Genomic DNA, 23,671 nt, shown 5'->3' with positions numbered 1-23,671 from the left:
GCTAATATATCTTATACTATTGTAAAGTTTTGTTCTCACTAAAATAAATATTCATGATTGTGATTCTTTGTGCATATGTGCAAAACTGTTGTCTGACCAGTTCTCAAGTCAATAATGCAATACTCTTTTCTAGCAACTGTGTTTTCTGACACCATTTACTCCCTTGGTATTACCCACAGATAATTTAATTAACCCATACACATGTGAGTGAAATAATAAAAAGCTATATAAAAGATAAATAAAAGTAAAATTAGTTTAGATAAACAGCATGTATTTTAATGTCTAAACACTCAGGCACAACTTGACTTGGAGTTGTAGTGAAGCAGAGAGACAGTGACTACTATACAGTGAGTCACCTGTGAAAGCAGCATGATGTTGTAGACAAGAAGTGCCTGTGTGGTAAATATACACTGGTAGGGGAAGGTGAATGTAAATTGTACATGCTTTATAAGTATGCTGTGATACAGGAAGATGGATGATGCTAATCCCCTGAGCTGCTTTGTTTGTGAAGCCTTCACTATAGTAAACAACAGCATGAACAATTTCCAAACAGAAGAAGATTCACCTTATCTAAATTATGCAAAACAATGGATTATTGAAAGTAATCATTTGAAATGTACCCAAGTCATCATCTGAAAGGACACTTGAATGAAAATAAACTGGAAGGCAGAACAGATATTTTCTGTCTGGAGTTTCAGGGACCTTCTTGGAATTTAGCTTCCATGTTTCTTCACACTACATTCAAGTGTCATCATCTTTGACAAATACCAATGCCCAACATATATCTAAAACACCGAGTCAGTTGAGAATTACTCAAGTACAAATTCCTAAGGATATAGAGGAATTGTAATATATCTAGAAAAATGATAGTTACATTGTAGGCATCATGTAGACGACATTGTAGGATACATGTAGGCAACAGGTATCTTCAGATTTATAGATAGCCCTCATATTGTATACATTTGCTCTAAGGTATGTACTTCAACTGCCAGTAAATGTGAACTGTTGTTCCTCCATATTTTCAGCCACATTGAGTGTAAGTAGAAGTCTCAATTCTTGACAATCTGATATTTGTAAAATACTACATAATCTTTAAATTTGTGTTTCCAATGTTTTTGTTTAATATTGAACATTTATCTTAAAAACCAAACATTATATCTTTCTTTTTATTTGAGTACTGGGACTTGACTTAAATGTCAGAGAAAGACAACATTATAAAATATTATACAACAGTTTAAATTGCATGAAGAAATTGATTAAAACATTAACCTCAAGAAATATATAATGAACAATATGGAGTCATATTTATACACTCACATGAAAGTGAGTCTTATTTTTTATTATTTTTAATTTTATTGTTTTAACTTTTCATTGTTCTTTGTGAATTTCACATAATGTACCCCAGTGGAAGCACAGGGCAGGGCCCCCTATCACAATCCCAGGTACCATCATTAGCTACTCACATAAGGCTCTTCCTCACTACCCTTGAATATCAAGTTTTGCCTGTCTTCATAATATAGTGGGTTGGCTTGATGATGCTTGTGTTCTAATGCTAATATTGCTCCTCAAAGAAGATCTGGTTGTCCCAGAGAATCTGCATGTAGACTTTGCCCCCAAGTTATTTCTGATTGAAATAAAGATGCCAATAGCTAATAGCTGGGCAGAAGAGACAGGTGGATTTAGTTTTCCCAGGGACTGAGGAGAACCATGAGGGGAAAAAGGTAGAAGAGGAAAAAGAGGCCACCATGGGTTAGGTGAGTTATGAAAATGTGGCCCTGTGGGCTGGCCAGTTAGATTTAAGGGAAGCCCAGATGAAGATGTACTACTTACATATAGTAAATAATAACTCAGAGTTATTGATAGGAAAGTAGATTCTAATAACATAGAGGGTAGATATCTGTCCAGTACTTGTGCCGATTAAGGCTTATTGTACATATAAAGGGTATGTGTGTTTTTATATAAGAACTAAATGGTCAAAGGCAGGCAACAAATTTCCGGTCGGGATTAAATGATTTCTACAATATACTGGAGTCTCAACATTTAACAAAAACCTCACTTAAAAATACTAATTTCAGATTCCTGAATGAAAAACACATGCTGTCCCTTTAAGATTAGGAGGCAGGGAGAATTGGTTTCTTAGCTATGCTGTTTTTCCCCAAGCCATGGAGGGCTCAGAACTAGGGCAAAATATGTGCTAATTTGTTATGCCTTATTCTAGGGCTCATAGCATAAGCTGAGACACATCTGGGCCTTCCAGATCAGTCCAAACAACACACCAAGAAGCAGGCTCAAACTTCAGCCTGCAGACTTCTCAGATGCTATTCTATGCTGACTCTGGAGATGCAGCTTAATTGAGTGAACGCTAAAAGCTCCTGCTGTGCAGTGAGGCAGGTAAAGTCCTGCTGCCCTGAGAGAGCAGAAAGCAAGCTGCATGCCTCCTGCAATCAAAAAATTATAGACAATACAGTAAATTAAAATGTCAGCACTACCTTAAGCAACTGATTTCTTCCAAGGTGGGCTCCACAGGAATATTAGGACTGCTTAGCCTCGTACATGACCCATATGTGATGGCCCGAGAATAGGGTTATACAGTAAATAAAATGAAATTTAAATAAAAATAAATGTAGAAAAGAATATTAATTTAATTTATATGAAGAGAAAGGGGAAGTAAGTATATTTATTCACAGAGATATTAATTTCCATAGAAGAGAGAAATAAGTGGAAATTGTTTAAATGTTTTTAAGGAGACATGGATAAATTAAAAAATTCAGGCCTTTGAGCTCTTTGCTTAGGAGACAAAGGCAAGGATAGTTAGGCTTCTTATGAGTCTGAAGCAACCTAATCTACAGACAAATCCAGGCTAGCTTGGGCTACACTGAGAAACCTTATCGCAATAAATAACAATAATTGTTTTAAAACTTTAATTGTTTTAATTATGAAAATAAAGGTGGTTATAAGTTCAGTGGTTATAATGATATTACAAATCCTCTATTTGAGAGGTCAAGGTAGAGCAGTCCTAAATAAAACAGGCTGATAAAATCACTCAGTCTATACTTTCGATACTCTTTAGGTTTTCTGGACCAGTGACATGATATTTTGGGAGAGGGGCTCTGTATTTGTGTTAACAGGAAAGAACGGGCTTTGGACTCCTTTCAAAGTAGTAAGAATAAGATTTTATAGAGGAAGACCCTCCCCTTTCCCAAAATCTTGACTGCAGACAGAATGAAAAAAAAGTCAAGAAGACCAGACAGGATGGGTAACATGATTTGCTGATCCCTCTACACGGGAATAGCAGTAAAATTTGCTGAGACATAAAAATGTCTCCATCCAAATAATCAGATATACATGGCCTATAAATTTTGTTGGCTACAGGATTCTCAAAATTCACCATGCCATCCTTGCATATGGCATGAGTGATGATTTATTCTAATTTGGCTGTTGACCAAACTAACTCATAGAGAAGACAGTTGTCCTTTACCTGCTCGAACAAGGAACAAAATTTCATCCTGAAATAATCTGTGCATCTTGCACATTTTGTACAAATATATTAACAGAACTAAATCTTGGTTATAAGGTTTATATATTACAGAATGAAACACCAAGAAGGCAGCCCTGACAAGATTTACCCTTGGGGATGCTGAAGTGACCAGCTGTTCTAGGTCCTGATCCTGCCTCAACTGATGCTGTTCCCAGAGACTCCCATCCAGAACAGCTTCAGGAAAAACCACTAATCATCAATGACTTTGCTCAGTTTGTCCCGTAGTAGTTCAGACTATACCAATCAGTACTTCAGTTAAGCCCTGAACTTTCTCAACATATAAAGACTTGGCAACTAATAATGCCAGCTAACTTTATTTTGACTTAACCATTTTTTCAAATTTCCCTTTAGACTCAAACAGAAATACTTTGGCCCAATTTAACAGGAAGCAATTATAAGAAAATCATCATCCCAGTCCCTGAAGTTGGGATGGATGGTTTTAGTCATTTTATAAATTATAGCTATGTTGTCATTTTAAGGGATAATTTACAAGTAATTATAGTTTTGGACAGGGAGGAAACTAAATAGAGGGCTTATACTCAAAGATTTCTCCTCCCTCTTCTCTATTCTTTTTTTCTTTCTTAGGTAAAGTCAAGGGGTTGAGAAGAAAAAGGCAGATATAATAATATTATAGAAATTAGACAAATAGGCCATCTACTATTAAATCTACTCATAAATAAAGACACTTTAAAGCCATAATCTTACATTGGTAGAGTTCTTTATGTTTTTGATTCAGAATTAATGTTATATTTTCTTACATTGGTACAGAATTTTTATATTGATTCAGATTTAAGGTTTTATTGATACAGCTCTTCATATATTGATACAAATTTTAAAATTAATTTTGTTACTCTAAAATAGTCATTGTATCTATGCAGCTCATTTGGAATCCTGGGTGTAGTTCACAGTTTTCACAGTTTTTTGGGGTTTTTTTTGTTTGTTTGTTTGTTTTTTTTTTTGTTTTGTTTTGTTTTTTTTTTTTGTTGTTTTTCGAGACAGGGTTTCTCTGTGTAGTCCTGGCTGTCCTGGAACTCACTCTGTAGACCAGGCTGGCCTCAAACTCAGAAATCCGCCTGCCTCTGCCTCCAAAGTGCTGGGATTAAAGGTGTGCACCACCACTGCCCGGCTTTTTTTTTTTTTTAAGATTTATTTATTTTATATATTTGAGTACACTGTCGCTGTCCTCAGATCCCATTACAGATGGTTGTGAGCCACCATGTGGTTGCTGGGAATTGAACTCAGGACCTCTGGAAGAGCAGTCAGTGCTCTTAACCGCTAAGCCATCTCTCCAGCCCCAGTCACAGGTTTTTTAATGGCTGCTATTACAAACTGTTTAGGATGATTACATAATGCAATTTGTCAATTCGTCAAACTGGTAGTTATGTTGGATACTAGTTTGGATTATCACAAAAATATACATTCTAGGTTATACAGATAATAGGTAGCTGGAGACAGGCAATGTTTGCTTGTTCCGAGTGTCAGCGATCCACAGAATGTGCCATTTAAAATCATTACATTATTTTAAAAATCTTTTGATTATAAGACATGTCTGCTCCTGACAATATCCTCATTTCACTTCAAAGAAGATGATGAGCATCAATATCTCCATATACACTTGCTTCTATTGTGGCAAGCTAGCCCTAGGCAAGAAATGCCCTAACTTTATCTGCAGACAAAATGATGTCCAAAAAAGACAAATGGATGCAGGATAGTTGATGGTTAAGCTCTGCCAGTACAGGGTAAGCTAGTCCTTCCTAATTCTGCTTCACATAAGATCTGTCAGATGTTCTGGGTCAGAAAGCTGAAGATAGATGCTCCAACGTTATAAGGAATGTTGAAGACTGTTCAGGCGGTCAGCTGTCTTTGCCAATCGTTTACATTTTGGAAGCTGTGTTCCTGGACTTTCTGCATTCTCAAATACTTATTCCTTCTCAAATCTCTAAGGAGGTTGAAGATTAGATAATTATAGTCTCACAGTGAAACTTAAGTTGTTGTTTAGGATTTAAGAACATGTTCTAGGTTTAACATGGAGGTTGGCTCAGATATTTTAGTCATTCTGATTAGCCTTTAGAAACAGTGATCACGGGAGTGTTCACGAAATTTTGTTTATTGCCTTGCTTTTTCTTTGACTATTTGTGTTTATTGTCTTGCTTGTTCCTTAACTATTTGCATCTATGTATTGGTAGTTCCTCAACTTAGAAGTGACCTTAATACTTGCATGAAATTAAAATTGTATAAAAGCAAAAAGGAAGAGGGGGTATGGGATAGAGGTTTTTTAGGGAGGGGAAATGGGGAAAGGAGATGTCATCTGAAATGTAAATAAATAAAATATCCAATTTTTAAAAAGATGTTAAAACAAGTTAGAATCAAAGATGATTTAGGTAGAGAATTGAAAACACATTAAGATAGAATAGATGGTAAGGTTCTGCAGGTCACTGTGGCTGGAACGCAGGGATGTCCTCTACTATGGCTCCAATACTCCAGGCCCCAATAACCTGAGAAAATCTGTACATTTCCAAAATGGCTTTATTGGCATGATGGATGATGGTTGAATCTGAATGTGCAGCCTCCGTGAAACTCAGGGCAGACCTGAGGTAATTATGGAGGGAGAAATGGGGGATGGGGTCTGGGCAAGAATGCTTAATTGGCTATGCCCTCTGTCCTTCAGGTATCTCATTAGTATGTAAATCTCTTGAGGCCGAGGCCTGTAGTCAAGCCCTCTACCTATGGAGGGGCTGTTAGGAGCCTTGCCATACTTGACTGAACAGTGCAAGTTAATGGAGTTCCACGCCACATGTTAGGAGCCTGGATTCTGGATGCCTGTCCCTTGCAGGGTCTCCGGGCTACTTCCAGCCAGTGCTTCTACCAAAAACCAAGACCCCTTTCACGACCCTACAAGTTCATTATCCAAGTTACAATTACAAATAGACTGGAATTTAAATGTAATCCAAACTTAATAGCTTTCATAATTGTTTAAGATATGTATTGTTTGTTATTATAAGAAAAAAGAGTCTTTTTAATTAGATAAAATGTGAGAAATGTAATGGGTTGGTCTGATGCTGCTTATATTTTAATGCTAATATTGGACCCCCAAGACCTGGTTGTCTTAGAGAATCTGAATGTAGATTTTTTCCCAAATTATTTCTGATTAGTAAATAAACATGCCAATTGCCAGTAGTTGGGCAGAAGAGACATAGGTGGAGTTTAGGTTTCCTGGGCTTGGGGTCACAGGGGAACCATGAACTGGAGAAGGTAGAAGAGGAAGGAGAAGCTGCCATTGGTTAGGTGAGTCATGAAAATGTGGCCCTGAGACTTGTCCAACTGGGATAAAAAGAAAGTAAGAGTTATTAATAGAAAAGTAGATTCTAATAGCAGATAGAATAGATATCTGCCCAGAACTTGATATAAAGGATGTATATGTCTTTTATCTGGGAACTAAATGGTCAAAGGCAGGGTAAAAACTCAGCGTCTGGATTAAGTAATTTCTATAATAACTCTTGGTGGTGCCCAGGGGTCTCTGAGTTCTGGTGTCATCTCAGGGGTTGTCTCAGGAGTACTATGCTCTGCTAATGCATTATTGCATCAGCAGGAGTCATCTCAAGCATAGGCAGGTCTTCCCCAGACCTTTGTGGCATCAGACTGGTTTCTGGCTAGCTCCATGTCTGGGTCAACCCTGGGAGCCAATCTGGGTCTGTGCAGCAGTAGACTAGCGGTCCTCTCAGTCTATCTACCTGTCCCTGCCCCCAGCATCAGACTGATGGTCATCTCAGACTTGATTTTTTCCTTAAGTAGAATACTAATTGTTGAGATGTTCATAGGTCAGGAGACTGAGTGTAGACATAGTCTCTCTTCTCTGTGTTACTACTGATGCACACATGACACAACAGCCATACCTGCAATGTCTGTGGCGATAGGAGTCTTTATTTTTATTCTCTCATATATTACCTCACAATCTCAGATTCTCCTCCCTCCCATAGTCTCCATCTCCCATGCCTTTCTCCCCCGCCCCCCAGATCCACTCCTCCTCAATTTCACTCAGAAAAGGGTAGGGGTCCCAAGAATAGCAACCAAACATGGTATATCAAGTTGCAATAAGACTAGGTACATCTCCCTCATTTTAAGGTCAGGTAATGCAACCCAGTAGAAGAAAAAAAAAAAAAAAAAAAACAGTCCCAAAAGTAGGCAAAATACTCAGAGAAATCCCCCATTTCCACTATTAGATATTCCACAAGAACACCAAGCTATACAAACATTTGTGCAGAAGACCTACATCAGATGCCTAGAGGCTCCTTGATTCAGTCTCTGTGGGCCCACATGAACTCTAGTTAGTTGATTCTATGGATCGCAAGTTGGACCAGTAATTTTTTTGGTCACTACCACAAGTTCTGTGCAACCTTTATCCCAGCACATCTAAGGTTTTGTGGCTGTGTTGGTGTCTCAATACCACCATTGGAAGCCTTGCCTGGTTACAGAAGATGGGTTGTTCGGGCTCCATACCACCCATTAGTAGGAGTCTTAGCTGAGAGGTTACCATTGCACTACGTTTCTATCTCATGCCCAAATGCCCCCACTCAATTCTAGTTGTTTTCCCCAATATTATCTCCTATCATCCCTCCACACATGTTCCCTCCTGTTCCCAATTCATCCACCCCCCAAATCTATTACATTTTCCCCTTCCCAGAGAAATCCATGTGTCTCCCATTGAGCCCTCCTTGTTACTTAGCCTCTATGTATCTCTGGATTATAGCATGTTTGTCCTTCTCTTTACAGCTAACATGCACATATAAGTGAGTATATACCATTTTTGTCTTTCTGGGTATGGGTTACCCCACTCAAGATGATTTCTTCTAGCTTGGTCTACTTGCCTGCAAATTTCAGAAGGTTATTGTGTTTTTAACAGCTGAGTAATTCTCCACTGCATAAACGTGCTACATTTGCTTTATCCATTCTTTACTTATGAAACTTCTAAGGTTTTTTTTTTTCCTCAATTTTTGTATATTTAAAATAAAGCTGCTGTGGATATAGTTGAGCAAGCATCCTTGTGCTAGGATGGAACATTTTTTGAGTATACGCCCAGGAGAGGTATAGTTGGGTCTTGAGGTATATGAGTTCCCAATTTTCTGAGAAACTGTCATATAGTTTTCCAAACTGGCTGTACAAGTTTTCACTCCCATCAACAATAGAGAAATGTTTCTCTTGCTCCACAAGTATGCCAGTGTGAGCTGTCACTTGTGGTTTTTATCTTAGCTATCTGACAGGTGTAAAATGGAATCTCTTAGTCATTTTGATTTGCATTTTTCTGATGGCTATGGATTGTAAACACTTCTTTTTTATTATTGGATATTTTATTTACATTTAAGATGTTATCACCTTCCCCCTCCCCCCCCAAGAAACCTCCACCCAATTCCCCTCCTCCTGTTTCTCTAAGGTTGTGCCCCCATCCACCCTTATTTAAGTGTTTCTTATCCATATGGGATTCCTCTGTTGAGAATTCTGTTTAGATTGTACCCCATCTTTAATTGGATTATTTGGTTTGTTGATGTCTAGTTTCTTGACTTCAATATATATTGGGTATTAGCCCTCTGGCAGATATGGAGTTGGTGAAAATCTTTTTCCATTTTGTAGGTTGCTGCTGTGTCCTACTGATGGTGCACTTTGCTTTGTAAAAGATTTTCAGTTTCACCGAGTCCCATTTATTACTGCTCTGTCAAATGTGACATTTTAAAGAGATATATTCCCAATATCAATAATAATTTTGTTTGGTAAAAAATTCAAATATTATATAGGGAGGTGATGATATTTTTAAGAAGGAGGGCTCATGCAGATTCTTTGGGTCTGTGTTAGTCAGGGTTCTCTAGAGTAACAGAATTTATAAAATGAACCTCTATATTTAAAAGTATAATTTATTATAATGATATACAGGCTGCAGTTCAGCTAGTTCAACAATGGCTGGCTGTGAATGAAAAATTGAAGAATCCAGTCTTGCTCAGCCCATGAGGCTGGATGTCTCCATTGGTTTTCATTATATGCTGGAATTCTAACCAAGTAGGTTCTAGAGAGAGTGAATATTCAGCTTGCAGGGACAGCAAACTGGCAAAAAGCAAACGCTTCCTGCTTACATGTCTTTATATAGCCTTCCAGAAGACAGTGTGCTCTAGCTTAAAGGTGCCTCTTCCTTCTTCAAGATCCTGATTAATGGCATGCCTTTTCCCAGTTTGACAAATCTGGATTAAAGCCATATCTTCCTAACTCACAGATCCAGATTAGAAGTTGGTCTTCTAGGGCTGAGTTGATTGCTTGGTGATTAAGAGCACTAAATGCTCTTTCACAGGACCAGGGTTCAATTTCCAGTACCTACATACTAGTTCAAAACTGTCTCTAACTCCAAGATCTGACATATTCATCCAGACATACACACAGGCAAACACCAATGCACATAAAAAATATTTTTTTTCTTAAAAAAGGGAGAAATAAATCTTCCTATTTCAAATTAAGTAAAATCCCTAACAGGTATGTTCTTCACTTTTGGTTTAAGTTCCAGAAGTAGTCAAGTTGACAACCAAGAGTAGCCACCTCAAGATGATTGGGGGCTAACACTCAGAAAGTAGTTATCTTTCATAGCTTCAGTGAGTATATAATTTTCAAAAAGGAGTGTCACAGCTGTCATTAAGTCTGGTTCAAGATATATGCACAAACTGTCACCATTGTTATTATTCCTTGAATGGAGTCTGGGCATTCTTATTTCATTTCTGTTGGATAAGATATTATGATTAAATGCAACTTAGAGGAGAAAAATATTTCTTTAGTTTGCAATTCTAAGTTACATTGTGAAGATGTGATAACCACAATGTTTGGAAGCGGCTACTCACATCACACCCACAGTCACAAAGGCACAGATGTTTTCTTGATCCTTGTTTGTCTTTAGCTCAATTTCCTCATTGTCATTTAGGTGACTACTCTTGCCCTATGGAATGCTTTTACAAAATTGAACTAGTTCTTTCTATATCAATTATCTTAAGATAATCATTCAAAGATTATGTTGCTCATAGAACAACCCAATATAGACATTTATTACTGGGATTCTCTTCCTAAGTGATTCTATATTATATTAACAGGTGAAGCCATCACAATAGGTCATTGTGATGTTACACCATGACATTTGGATTTACAACCTCACAAAATATGTGCTACATGAACTGTCTTCATAATTGGTCTCTTCCAAGTATTTTTATAGTAAAAAAAAAAAAAAAAATGCTGATATTATGATTTCCAAGCCCCACAAATAAACTTCCATATTAACAATAATTTAAATGGTGAATACATATTTTCTGATAAAAGCAAAAGGAAATAAAAAATAAAAGCACATAAATCAGCATGCTTTAATTATTTACTACCATATTTATTACTACCGTGCACTTGACATCTATCTTAACTGAAATGCTATATACACAGTCAACTTGACCAAGACCATATGGTCAATGAGACCACACAATAACTTTAGGTAATTAGGCTGCAATTCATACTCAAGTCATTTCCTGTCATACACATATGGTATATTTCACTGTCTGTAACCAAAACCTTTGTGATTCTAATAATAAGTCTGCTATAAGCAAATAGTAGACTTCCTCTGCCTAATATATTTTATGAGTGATACTTAATATTTATATTTTAGAATGTCAAAATATTAAGTGAATATTAAATATATCTCAATTAATTTATCAGTCTAATATTATACTAGCTGTACCAGGAGGGGCTATATTTTTTTGCTCAATTTTGGTTTAAAATCTACAACAATATTTTTTTCTTCCATTCTCCCCTAATTTGCAAGAACCTAACAGATGTTCAGTAGCATTGAGGTTTGTTATCAATAAAGTCATGTTCATATGACACCCACTGTATTCCACCAGTGTTGATACTGTTATCTGTACCCGTGAAAACTTATCAAGTTAATATTAGCATTTTACATCTTAAAATTGTCAACCTACAACCATCACAATGGGTAAAAGCAATAAAACAAGTGACAGACAGTGCTCAAGAGACTGTAGAGCAAGGGGAACACTCATCTATTGCTGGTTGGAATACAAACTTGTACAGTACTATGTAAATCAGTATGGCAGTTCCTTAAGAAGATAAGAATTGATCTACCTCAATACTGTCTACACTCTTGAGTATAAACCCAAAAGATGCCCTATCCTATCACTCAGCTGTTAAAAAAAATTAAAAATAAATAAAATTAAAAAAAGAGGATGACATGAAAGCAAACAAACATCCAGAGTGAGGAATTTCAGATCCCAGAATACAAATATGATCTGTGCCTTGCTTAGCTATCATCAGAGATGCTTTCTCTTGCAGAAGATAAATACAAATACAGAAACCCACAGCCAGTGTATTATGCAGAAAGAGAGACCTTGAAACACTCAACCCTAAATTTGATATCTCAATGAAATCCCTCCCCTCAGAGCTCAGGGAACCCCAAGGAAGAGGAAGTGGAAGTAGTGTAAGAACCAGAGGGGGTGTGGGACACCAAGAGAACAAGATCCTCTACATCAACAAATACAAAGCTCATAGGAACTCACAGAGAACCAAGCAGTATGCACAAGACTTGCACCAGTCTGCACTAGGTCCTATGTGAATACATTATGATTTCCATCTTAGTGTAATTATGGGATTTCTATGTGTGCCAGCAAGTGGGCTTTATTTGTCTTGCTCAACTTCAATGTGATGCATTTTGCTTTATCTTATATTTTACTTTGTTATGTGTTGTGGTTATCTCTTAAAAAGCATGTTTTCTTCTAATGAGAAACAGAAAGGAAATAGGACTGGAAAGGAGGGTGAGAGGAGAGGTAGAACAAGAGGAAACCATAATCAGACTATATTATGTGAGAAACTAATCTATTTTCAATAAAAGAAAACATTTAAAAATATACACATTGATACACAGAGAATTTATTTAACTTTGTTTCAAGGTTTCATGGGTTAAATTGTGGAACAAAGTTTCAATGACCAGATAAATGAAGCAGAACTTTCTCCCATAACCACTGAGCAGTCACCAACAACCAAAACAAGGGCCTCCATCCACAATACATGCTGTACACAATTAAATATGTTTTCTGCTCAAGGATGTTGTCCTTGTTTTTCTTCCTTGATAGAGTCTCAAGAGTCCAATTGTTTTTGCCTTTAGGACTTCCTTGAACAACAGTCAGCTGGAGATTTCCCAGCACAGCGGAAGTCTGCTGTTCAGTGAGATTCCATGAACAGCTTAAGTATGTAATTTGTTAGTTCTCAATGGGAGTTTGGAGGAGTTTTAGATAAGGCAACATATGAGAGTAAAATGTTCCATTCTCTTCATTTGGAAAAAAAGTTGCTTTGTTTCTTACCTCCAAAGAAAACATGATCCCGAAGCAAAAAGGTTTTCTAATACAAGACTTGGCTAAAGCCTCGAAGCAGATTTGCAGCAACATATTCCTCATTCCACTGGAATCTTTCCAAATGTCTCTCCAATTTTCACTGCAGTTAGTGGCAACAGCCCCCCTTCCCAACAGCTGACAATAAACATAACATCTGCATTACATCACGTTGACATATGAATATTTTAGAATTTATAGTCAAAACTATGCAGTCATAGTTTCTGACAGAAAGATGGTTGTGGAGAGAAAGAAAATTGTACACATTTGATGTTCTTGTAAGCTTCAGTAATACTGGTCAAAGTTGTATTTATTTGTCTCCTCACATTGAAAGAGCTGAGAAAAGAAGTGTGTTGGATGACAAAGCCTGTTATTATAAAGCCACAAAGCATACTACAGGGAATTATTCAAAACAGATGTGTATGTACACTAACATTTATTTCTTTTGTCTAAAAAATAATCATTTTCTGCTTGAACTGAGTTGTCAAAGTGAAAATATTTTCATTAATACAGAGTGAGATTGCAGGCATTTCTTTCTTAATAGAATCTACTGCCTCCATTCATTTTGTAATTGTCTTAATGAGCCCATCTTTCCCAACCTGGAGTCTTAAACAAATAAACCGATTTAAACTCAAGCTACAGACAGATGATAATTGATTTGCTCCACAGGGAATCGCTTCACATTCCACCACAGATAATTCACTAATTTCAGGGATTTGGTTGTCAATGCTCTATGTGCATAACTTATGGTTAGGATGTCCACAAATATAATATGCTTATATGAAGCGAAAATTAAAGAATGAAAGCAAAGCAAATGTTTAAATGTTTTATTGAACTCTTTCACAATAACACTTGTGAGATAGCAGAGAGGTTCTGGATTTGACCTTTGAGATACTTGATAATTTGAGTTATCTAGCAGAGTAATATCTGTAGGGTTCAGTATCCTGAGGAAATTGCTTTGACTACCTCAGGTTGCTGGAATATCAGTTAAGTCAATATGTTATTCATTTAGATGGATCACAGACAACTGCAGAGTAATACACTCCCATCCCACCCATCATCTTGTAACCATAGCAGCAATCCTATAATTTTAAAAGTACGGGCAGAGGCCACACAAAAGAGAAAAGTAAAATGGATTTCCACACTTTCAAGTGGGATGTTTCTGTATTAATACAAAATGTATTAAGATGCAGCAATATTCTGAATATGAGGGGATTTGTATTTAGAGTAACAGCTAAGTGATTGCATCTAAATAAAAATGGAGGAAAAGAGATCCATTATAAAAAAAAAAAACACATATTTTTGATGACTTTCAGTTTAAAACCCTTTAATCCTATATAATTTTTATTTTTATTTTTTTATGGTAAAAAGCACAGCCACCTTTATTCCCATGGTCTATGGTTATTTTAGAAGACAGTAAGAGATATACACTACAACTAACAGGTAAATTTATGAAAGTCAGAGAGTGAAATATCAGCTACAATTTTGACCTTTCCATATGTTAACAAAGAATTATTAGGAATCAAAAATACTAGAAATCAAATTCATTAATAGTTGCATTTAAAGCACTCAGTACTCATAGATAGATTTAGACAAATATAGTTATGATTCAGACAAAGAAAACTAGAAAACACGGCTGAAAATTAAACAGGATCCAAAATAATGGAGAATTTCAACAGGAAAATCAAATGAATCACGTACAATTAAAATATTAAATTTCTTCAATTACTCTAAAGCAGCAATGTAGCTGCAGTAAAAGTTCCAGCAAAAGTATTGTGCAGCTTCAGATGCTACGTGAAAATATAAGGGGGCCAGAATAAAAAACATGTTTTAGTGTAAGCAAAATTAAACTTTACAAAATTGTGTGATTAATGAGTTCTCTCTCTGTCTCTCTTTGTCTGTCTCTGTCTCTGTCTTTCTTTCTCTCTCTCTCTTTCTCTCTCTCTCTCTCTTTCTCTCTCTCTCTCTCTCTCTCTCTCTCTCTCTCTCTCTCTCTCTCTGTGTGTGTGTGTGTATAAACATTTACAAATTATCTTTTGGTAATTTTTTTCAATTTTTATTGGTTATTTTATTTATTTACATTTCAAGTGTTATTCCCCTTCCCAGTTTCCCCTCCACAAACCTTCATTCCCTCCCTCCCTCTGTTTCTATGAGAGAGAGCTTCCCCACCCTCCCAGGTAATTAAATTTTCAATGCTGCTACCATGCTGCTTTTATTACTATGACTCTGTGATGCATCCTTTTTCAGTCTGAGAGTTCTAAAACAGATAAATAATCATGTGTTGTCAGAGGGCAGAATATAAAAATGATTTCAGATTTTTTTTATTTTATTTATTTATTTATTTTGGTCAAATCTCTTTTCTTGGCTCTTGCGTAAATTTCCTAATGCCTACTGGGCACACGTGCATTACTGAATGCTGTTTTTAAGTTGCCTGTCCCTAGAAGGTATGCCATTCCAGCCCATATAATTTGTCACAAAACAGACCTCAACAGATACAAGAAAACTGAAATAATCCCATGCATTCTATTATATCACCACAGAATAAGGTTGGTCTTCAATAATAATAAAATTAATGGAAAACCCAAATACACATGGAAACTGAACAACACTTTACTCAGTGGTAGCTTGGTCAGGGAAGAAATAAAGAAAGAAATTAAAGGTTTTTTTTTTTTTTTGGATTTAATGACAATGAAGACACATCATACCATAACTTGTGGGACACAATAAAAGCAGTGCTAAGAGGAAAACACATAGTTCTAAGTGCCTACAAAAAGAAACAGGAGCGAGCATAAACTAGCAGCATGACAGTGCACTTGAAAGCTCTAGAACAATAAAAGGAAATGCACCCAAGAGGAGTAGACTACAGGAAATAATCAAAATTGGGACTAAACTCAACCAAGTAGAAACAAAATGTACTATATAAACAATCAACAAAACCAGAAGCTGGTTCTTTGAGAAAATCAAAAAGATAGATAAACCCTTAGCCAGACTAACCAAAGGGCACAGAGACAATATCCAAATTAATAAAATCAGAATTGAAAAGGGAGATATAACAACAGAAACTGGGGAAATTAAAAAAAATCATCACCTCCTACTACAAAAGCCTGTACTCAACAAAACTGGAAAAATCTGGATGAAATGAAGAATTTCCTAGACAGATACCAGGTTGCAAATTTAAATCAGGATCAGATTAACCATCTAAATAGTCCTATAACCCCTAAAAAAATAGCAGCAGTCATTAAAAGTCTCCCCATTAAAAATAACACAGGACCAGATGCATTTAGTGCAGAATTCTATCAGACCTTCCAAGAAGACCTAATACAATTCTCTATAAACTATTCCACAAAATAGACACAGAAGAAACACTACCCAATTCGTTCAATGAAGCCACAATTACACTTATACCTAAACAACAGAAAGACCCAACAATGAAAGAGGACTTCAGACCAATCTCCATTATGAAGATTGATGCAAAAATACTCAATAAAATCCTCACAAACCAAATCCAAGAACACATCATCACAATCATCCACCATTATCAAGTAGACTTTATCCCAGGAATGTAGGGACAGTTCAATATACAGAAATGCAATCTACTATATAAACAAATTCAAAGAAAATACCATATGATCATCTCACTAGATGCTGAGAAAGCATTTGACAAAATTCAACATCCCTTCATAGTAAAAGTCTTAGAAAGATCAGGAATTCAAAGCACATACCTAAACATAGTAAAAGCAATATACAACAAACCAGTAGCCAGCTTCAAGCTAAATGGAAACCTGAAGCAATCCCATTAAAATCAGGGACTACACAAGGCTGCAAACTCTCTCCCTACTTATTCAACATAGTACTAGAAGTCCTAGACAAAGCAATTTGACAACAAAAAGAAGGTCAAAAGGATACAAATTTGAAAGGAAGAAGTCAAAATATTCCTATTTGCAGATGATATGAAAGTATACTTAAATGACCCTAAAACTTCCATCAGAGAACTCCTAAACCTGATAAACAACTTCAGCAAAGTGGCTGGATATTAAATTACCTCAAAGAAATCAGTAGCCTTCCTCGAAAGGATAAACAGGCTGAGGAAGAAATTAGGGAAATGACACCCTTCACAATAGTCACAAATAATATAAAATACCTTAGTGTGTATCTAACCAAGCAAGTAAAAGATCTGTTTGACAATACCTTCAAGTCTCTGAAGAAAGAAATCAAAAAAGATCTCAGAAGACTGAAAGATCTCCCATGCTCATGGATTGGCAGGATTAATACAGTAAAAATGGCCATCTTTCTGAGAGCAACTTACAGATTTAATGCAATCTCCATCAAAATTCTAACTCAATTCTTCATAGAGATAGAAAGAGCAATATGCAAATTCATTTGGAATAATAAAAAACCCAGGAGAGCAAAAAATATTTTCAACAATAAAAGAACTTCTGGAGGAATCGTCATCCCTGACCTCAAGCTGTACTACAGAGCAATAGTGAAAACAAACAAACAAACAAACAAAAAAAAAAAAAAACCCATGGTATTGGTATAGAGATAGGCAAGAAGATCAATGGAATAGAACTGAAGACCCAGAAATTAACCCACACACCTATGATCACTTGAGCTTTAACAAAGGAGCTAAAACCATTCGGTGGGAAAAAAAAGCATTTTCAACAAATGGTGCTGATTAATTTAGAGGTCAGCATGTAGAAAATGTAAATTGATCCATTCTTATTTCCTTGTACAAAGCTCAAGTCCAAGTAGATAAAGGACCTCCACATAAAATAGAAGAGATGGGGTGGGGTGGGAGCCTCAAATACTTGGGCACAGGGGAAAAGTCCCTGAAGAGAACAACAATGGCTCTAAGATCAAGAATTTGACAAATAGGACCTCATAAAATTACAAAGCTTCTGTAAGGCAAAGAACACTGTCAATAGAACAAAATGACAACCAACATATTGGGAAAAGATCTTTACCAATCCTACATCTGATAGAGGGCTAATATCCAATATTTACAAAGAACTCAAGAAATTAGACTCCAGACAATCAAATAACCCTATTAAAAAATGGGATACAAAGCTTAACAAAGAATTGTCAACTGAGGAATATTGAATGGTTGAGAAGCACATAAAGAAAATTTCAACACCTATTCTCACCAGAGAAATGCAAATCAAAACAACCCTGAGATTCCACCTCATACCAGTCAGAATGGCTAAGATTAAAAACTCAGGTGACAACAGATGCTGGCAAAGAAATGGAGAAAGAGGAATACTCCTCCATTGTTGGTGTTATTGTAAGCTGTTATGACTACTCTGGAAATCAGTCTGGCGGGTCCTCAGAAAATTAGACATAGTATTACCTGAGGACCGAGCTATACCACTCCTGGGCATATACCCCAAAGATGCTGCAAGATATAACAGTGACACATGCTCCACTATGTTCATAGCAGGCTTATTTATAATAACCAGGAGCTGGAAAGAACCCAAGTGTCCTTCAACAAAGGAATGGTTACAGAAAATATGTTACGTTTATACAAGGGAGTACTACTCAGCTATTTAAAACAATGAATTCATGAAATTCTTAGGCAAATGGATGGAACTAGAATATGTCATTCTAAGTGAGGTAACCCAATCACAAAAGAACACACATGGTATATATTCATTGATAAGTGGATATTAGCCTAGACATCACAATACCCAAGATATAACTCACAGACCACATGAAGCCCATAAAGAAGAAAGACCAAAATGTGAGCACTTATGTCCTTCTTAGAAGGGAGTAACTTACTCACAGGAGCAAGTATGCAGATAATGGAGCAGAGACTGGAGGAAGGACCCTCCAGAGACTTTCCCACCTGGTGATCCATCCCAGGTGCAATCAAGGAATGCAAACACTGTTATGAGATGTCAGGAAGTGCATGCTGACAGAAGCCTGATATTCCTGTCTCCTCAGAGGCTCTGCCAGAGCCTAACATATATAGAGGCTGATGCTAGTAGCTAACCATTGAACAGACTAGTCCCCAATAGAGTAGTCAGATTGAAGACTGAAGGAGGTGAAGGAGCTTACAGGCCCATGGGCAGAGCAACAATACCAACCAACCTGCGCTCCCAGGGTCTAAAAAGCTAGCCTGGGAACACACATGGAGAGACCCATGGCTCATGCTGTATATGTAGTGGAGGATGGCCTTGTCAGGCATCAGTGGGAGAGGAGGTCCTTGGTCCTGTGAAGGCTGGATGCCCCAGTGAGGGGGAATTCGAGGGTGTGAAGGTGGGAGTTAGTGGATGGTTGGGGAAACACCATCATAGAAATAGGAGGAAGGAGAATGGAATAAGCAGTTTTTAGGGGTAGGAGGCAATGGGGATAACAGCTGAAATGTAGATAAATAAAGGATTCAATAATTTAAAAAACAAAATAGCAAAACCAAAAACAAATACAGATTATGAAAATGGCTATCGAAGTCAAGCATTTGAAACTTTTTTGGCAGCAATTTAATATTAGCCATATTACTGGGATTCTTTATAATTGTCAATGACAAGGGACTGTGGAAGGGGCCCATGGAACTTTAAAACAATATTTCATAAAATAAAAAAGGGGAGGTATATCCCCCTACACCACAGACTTATTTAAATCATGTTCTTTTTATTTTAATTTCTTTGAAAAAAAATTTGAATGCCAAGAAACTTTCTGATGAGTGTCTATGGCACTCTACAACTAGGCATACTTATGTATAGGTGAAAGGGAAGTATCCATTTACTGGCATATGGCATGATCCAGATCAGTTATTTAATATGGGGAAGAGGGCATGTTTGTGCTTTTTTTCTGCAGGATGCTGAAGGAGCATAGTGTCATATGGGAGAGATATGCCAGGACAAAGAATGATGCTGACCTGTGAGCTTGCTGAGTGTCCTGACAATGGTGACTGGGAATCTGTATTGGGCATATGATCACACCCCACATTTGCTTACCTATACCCCTAATAGGACAAGCTGCCTTGCTTCAAGTTTTTAGACCTCAAGGAACAGAGAATCAAAAGGAGAAGTTATAATGACTCTTGTACTTTTCTTAAATGTGGCCAGTTATTCAGACTCAATCATGTGCTTGTGTAGAAATCAATCCAATACTGGAAATAACAGTCTTCATTTGGATATTTTTAGAGGCATATTTGGAAGTTAGCTGCAGTTCTCTATGATGTTATGTTAGCAAGAGGTATATTTGGAGCAGGATCTGGATTTCAAACAAGTGTTAGTACATGTGTTAAGGCTCTTTTAATTGTCAAGTTAAAATTACTTTTGTTTCTTCTACAGTATTTAATGTAAGTTGCATTGATTGTACATTTTCTGATTGTGTTAGTGTGTTGAAATCCGGCATGTCAGTTAAGGAGGTCTATCAACTAGCTTTTATTTTATTGCCTTGAGTATGACAGAATCTTGTTCTTCTGAAAAAAGTTTGCAAGTACTGGAAGAAGTGAGTTAGGCTTTAAGCAGAAGCAAGAGGGTAGTAGGCTTGATTAGTGGTGGTAAAACAGCTTTAATTACATTCATTGCTAGCACCACTGTTTCTGCAATTGCTTTGACACAAGACGTTATGACAGCTACTTTTGTTAATTATTTAGCCAAAAATGTTACTAATGTGTTGCATATACAGGAGGATTTAGATAGGCATTTGGAACAATGGATTAATGTTCTTTATCCTATTCAGATTATTGGAAGGAGGTTCAGAGTTTAAGAGTAAGAAGCCATCTTAAGTGCCATGCCAAATACCACTGGATTTGTGTTACTTCTAAAATTTGCAATGATAGTTATTATAGTTAGGAAAAAGCTTAAAAACACTTGCAATGTATTTGGCATAATTCTCACACCTCTCTGGATGTTTCAACTTTGCATAGAGACCTTTTGAATTTAAAGAATGCTGCTCTGCTGAGCATTGATATGGCAGATACTGCTTCGAAAAGTACCCATGGCCTGAGGTGAGTATTTCTATTTTAGTCAAGCTTCAAGAATAGCATATTTAGCTTGATCATTCTAGCCCTTTTTGTCCTAGGACTACCTTTATTCCTGCCCATCATATTAAAGCTTGTCTTTAACTACATCAACATACTGGCAGCCAAAGTACATGATTTAAACCTAAAAATAGACCCCCAGACAAAGCTATTAACAGGCTGGCAAGCCAAGGATGGGTAAGATTCTGCACAGAGCCTTACCAACCTAAGACAGAAATGCATTGTTTTTGATAATGCATATTCCAGGATGGGTAAGGAAAGCATTCTTGGCAGAATGACCTAAGACAGGTGTTAGGAGCCTCGGTGAGCGTGACAACATTCTCCATTACAAGATGGCTCGGGCATCCTGTCCTCCCACAAGTAAACAACTAACTGCACAGGTGCAAAAGGCAAAAGCGCGCCAAAGTCACTGCCCATCCCGGGGCGTAATATGGGTAATGAGTGAACAGCCAATCAGAAGTGAACATGCCACTCTAGGGTACATATAGCAGTGCCTTTCCCGGGCTTGAGGTCTTTCAGCTTCTGCTGATACAAGAATAAAGCCTCGCTGTAGTAACCACCCGAACACTGCCTCACATGTCTCTTTCGCGGGCAAAGGGGACACGGAAGAGGCCCGGAATATCTGGTGCCGAAACCAGGGATCTTCAAAGCGCCGCAGGAGACCCCCCGAGATTCGGGGCGGGTTAAAAGACTACAGGATCAAGGTACATCTCTGAGAGATATGTTTGTGGTGGAAGCCTTCATTGCGAGCGGATTCTCACCCATTGCCGCTGCTGCACTAATTGGCCTCTTGTTTGTGTTGCTTTTGCTTTTAGCTTATTTGTGTTGTGGGGATCCAGCTCACAGCACAGCTATTAGGGCAAGTCAAGAGGTTTCAGGAGAGGTCCACTCCAGTGTATCAGAAACAGAGCATGTTAGCCGGCATCAGGCCAAGGATCCTGGGGAAAAAGATCAGGCTAAGGAGCCTGGAAAGGAGAAGCAGGCAAAAAAGCCTGGGCAACAGAGGCAGGGCAAGGAGCCTGGTCAAAGAAAAGAGTACTCAAAAGTAATAGGGGCCACTGCAGGGCCTGTTAAGGTTAAGGACCCTTCACCAGCTGGTGAAGAGAGAGTAGAGGTCGAGGGACCCCCCTATGGAGAAGCCTGCCTCCATAGACCTTAGCAGCTCTGAAGAAGGAAGCCTAGAGGAGGAAGCAGCCACCTATGCAAAAAATAACCATTCTGAGATAAGACTAAGAAAGACCTTGAACCCCTCGGCCCCGCCCTTGCCTCCAGCCTATGCCCCGGGCAGTGCCTCTAATTCATTTCTCAGCCCAGGAGATCGGAGACAGCTACAGCTTGCATTTCCGGTCTTTGAAGTGGCAGAAGGAGCATGTGTTCATGCCCCAGTAGAGTATAGGCAGGTCAAAGAATTAGCTGAGGCAGTACGTGCATATGGAATTGGAGCTAATTTTACTGTATCCCAAGTGGAAAGGTTAAGTGCAGCTACTGTGACGCCAGGAGACTGGCGGGATGCAGTGAAGGCGGTGCTTGCCAATATGGGCCAATATTTGGAGTGGAAAGCGCTCTGGAATAAGCGGTTGCAGGCACGGGCCAGAGCTGATGCAGGCATTGAGGGTCAACAATTGTGAACTTTTGACATGCTGGCTGGAGTTGGCATGCACGTGAGCGACCAGGCCACTCATCCCTGGCAGGTCTACGCACAAATAGTGACAGCTGCTGTTAAGGCCTGGAAGTCTCTCCCCAGGCAGGAAGGGAGTAATCTTTATTTGTCCAAAATAACTCAGGGGACCAGTGAGGCCTTCTCTAACTTTGTGGCCCGCATGACTGAGGCAGCTGGCAGAATCTTTGGGGAACCAGAGCAAGCAATGCCATTAATTGAACAGATGAACTTTGAAAATGCCACAGCTGAATGCCGTGCAGCCATTGCTCCTCAGAGAGCCAAGGGATTTCAAGAATGGTTAGGAATCTGTCGAGGCTTGGGTGGTTCCCTCACTAATGCAGGACTTGCGGCAGCAAATTTAGAGATGGCTGCTGTCCTTCTCCAAGGTCAGGGATGCGATAGACCCCAGCCATGGCCGGGGAGGGGAGATGTCTGTGTTTTTCCACAGGGTGAAGACAATCCAATTTCGGTCCCCACGAGGCTGGTGTAGATCATGAAGAATGAAGCTAGATTGCAAGATAACGGCTCTGATTCTCCTGATGCTGATGTTCGATTTGGGGATAAGTATACCACTATGGGCCATAGTTAGATCTTGGCCTGTTCCCATGCCAGTACATTCAAATTATGCAGTGCTGCCGTTGTTTACAGCTACTGAGTGTTACATGGATGCCCCGTGCTCTCGGCCCACCTACCAGCAGCCTGAGTTATATAATGATACAAGTTTTCCATTAAACTTTACACATTGTTTTGTGTCAGCAAGCAAGGGTAATAGACAAGTAAACTGCATACACCTTGTATGGTTCTTAAGAAAGCTACTCTTGCTAATTGGGTGGATCCTGTGACTTACAGTAAGGTAGAGACAAGAGTGCTAGGGGCTGTCTTGAATCAGATTAGTTCAGGACAGATGGAAGGATCGGGAATTATCGGTCTGAATTCATCAGCACCTATAAACATTACCACCACTATGATTAGAAGTAATGTTACTATAATTAAGAGGTCCAATTGGCATACCAATAATGCCACTTCGCAACAGATGATACCGTGGTACTATCCAGATTTGTCCTTTCCAGTGGTGTTTTCAC

The 23,671-nt window shown here is 38.0% G+C and overlaps 1 non-coding gene and 1 pseudogene across 1 annotated transcript; both read right to left on the bottom strand.

Annotated features, from left to right (window-relative positions):
• LOC143439935 (ubiquitin-like FUBI-ribosomal protein eS30 fusion protein pseudogene) overlaps positions 1–22,538 on the bottom strand; it is a 60,575-nt pseudogene extending 38,037 nt beyond the window's left edge.
• LOC143440210 (small nucleolar RNA SNORA17) lies at positions 7,323–7,453 on the bottom strand. The gene has a single exon (XR_013108050.1). It is a non-coding gene; the product is annotated as a small nucleolar RNA SNORA17 (small nucleolar RNA).
• Positions 22,539–23,671: the final 1,133 nt, after the last annotated feature.

Source organism: Arvicanthis niloticus, chromosome 28 (assembly GCF_011762505.2).
Source record: "Arvicanthis niloticus isolate mArvNil1 chromosome 28, mArvNil1.pat.X, whole genome shotgun sequence".
Taxonomy (NCBI): domain Eukaryota; kingdom Metazoa; phylum Chordata; class Mammalia; order Rodentia; family Muridae; genus Arvicanthis; species Arvicanthis niloticus.
This window is presented reverse-complemented; position numbering and strand designations above follow the sequence as displayed.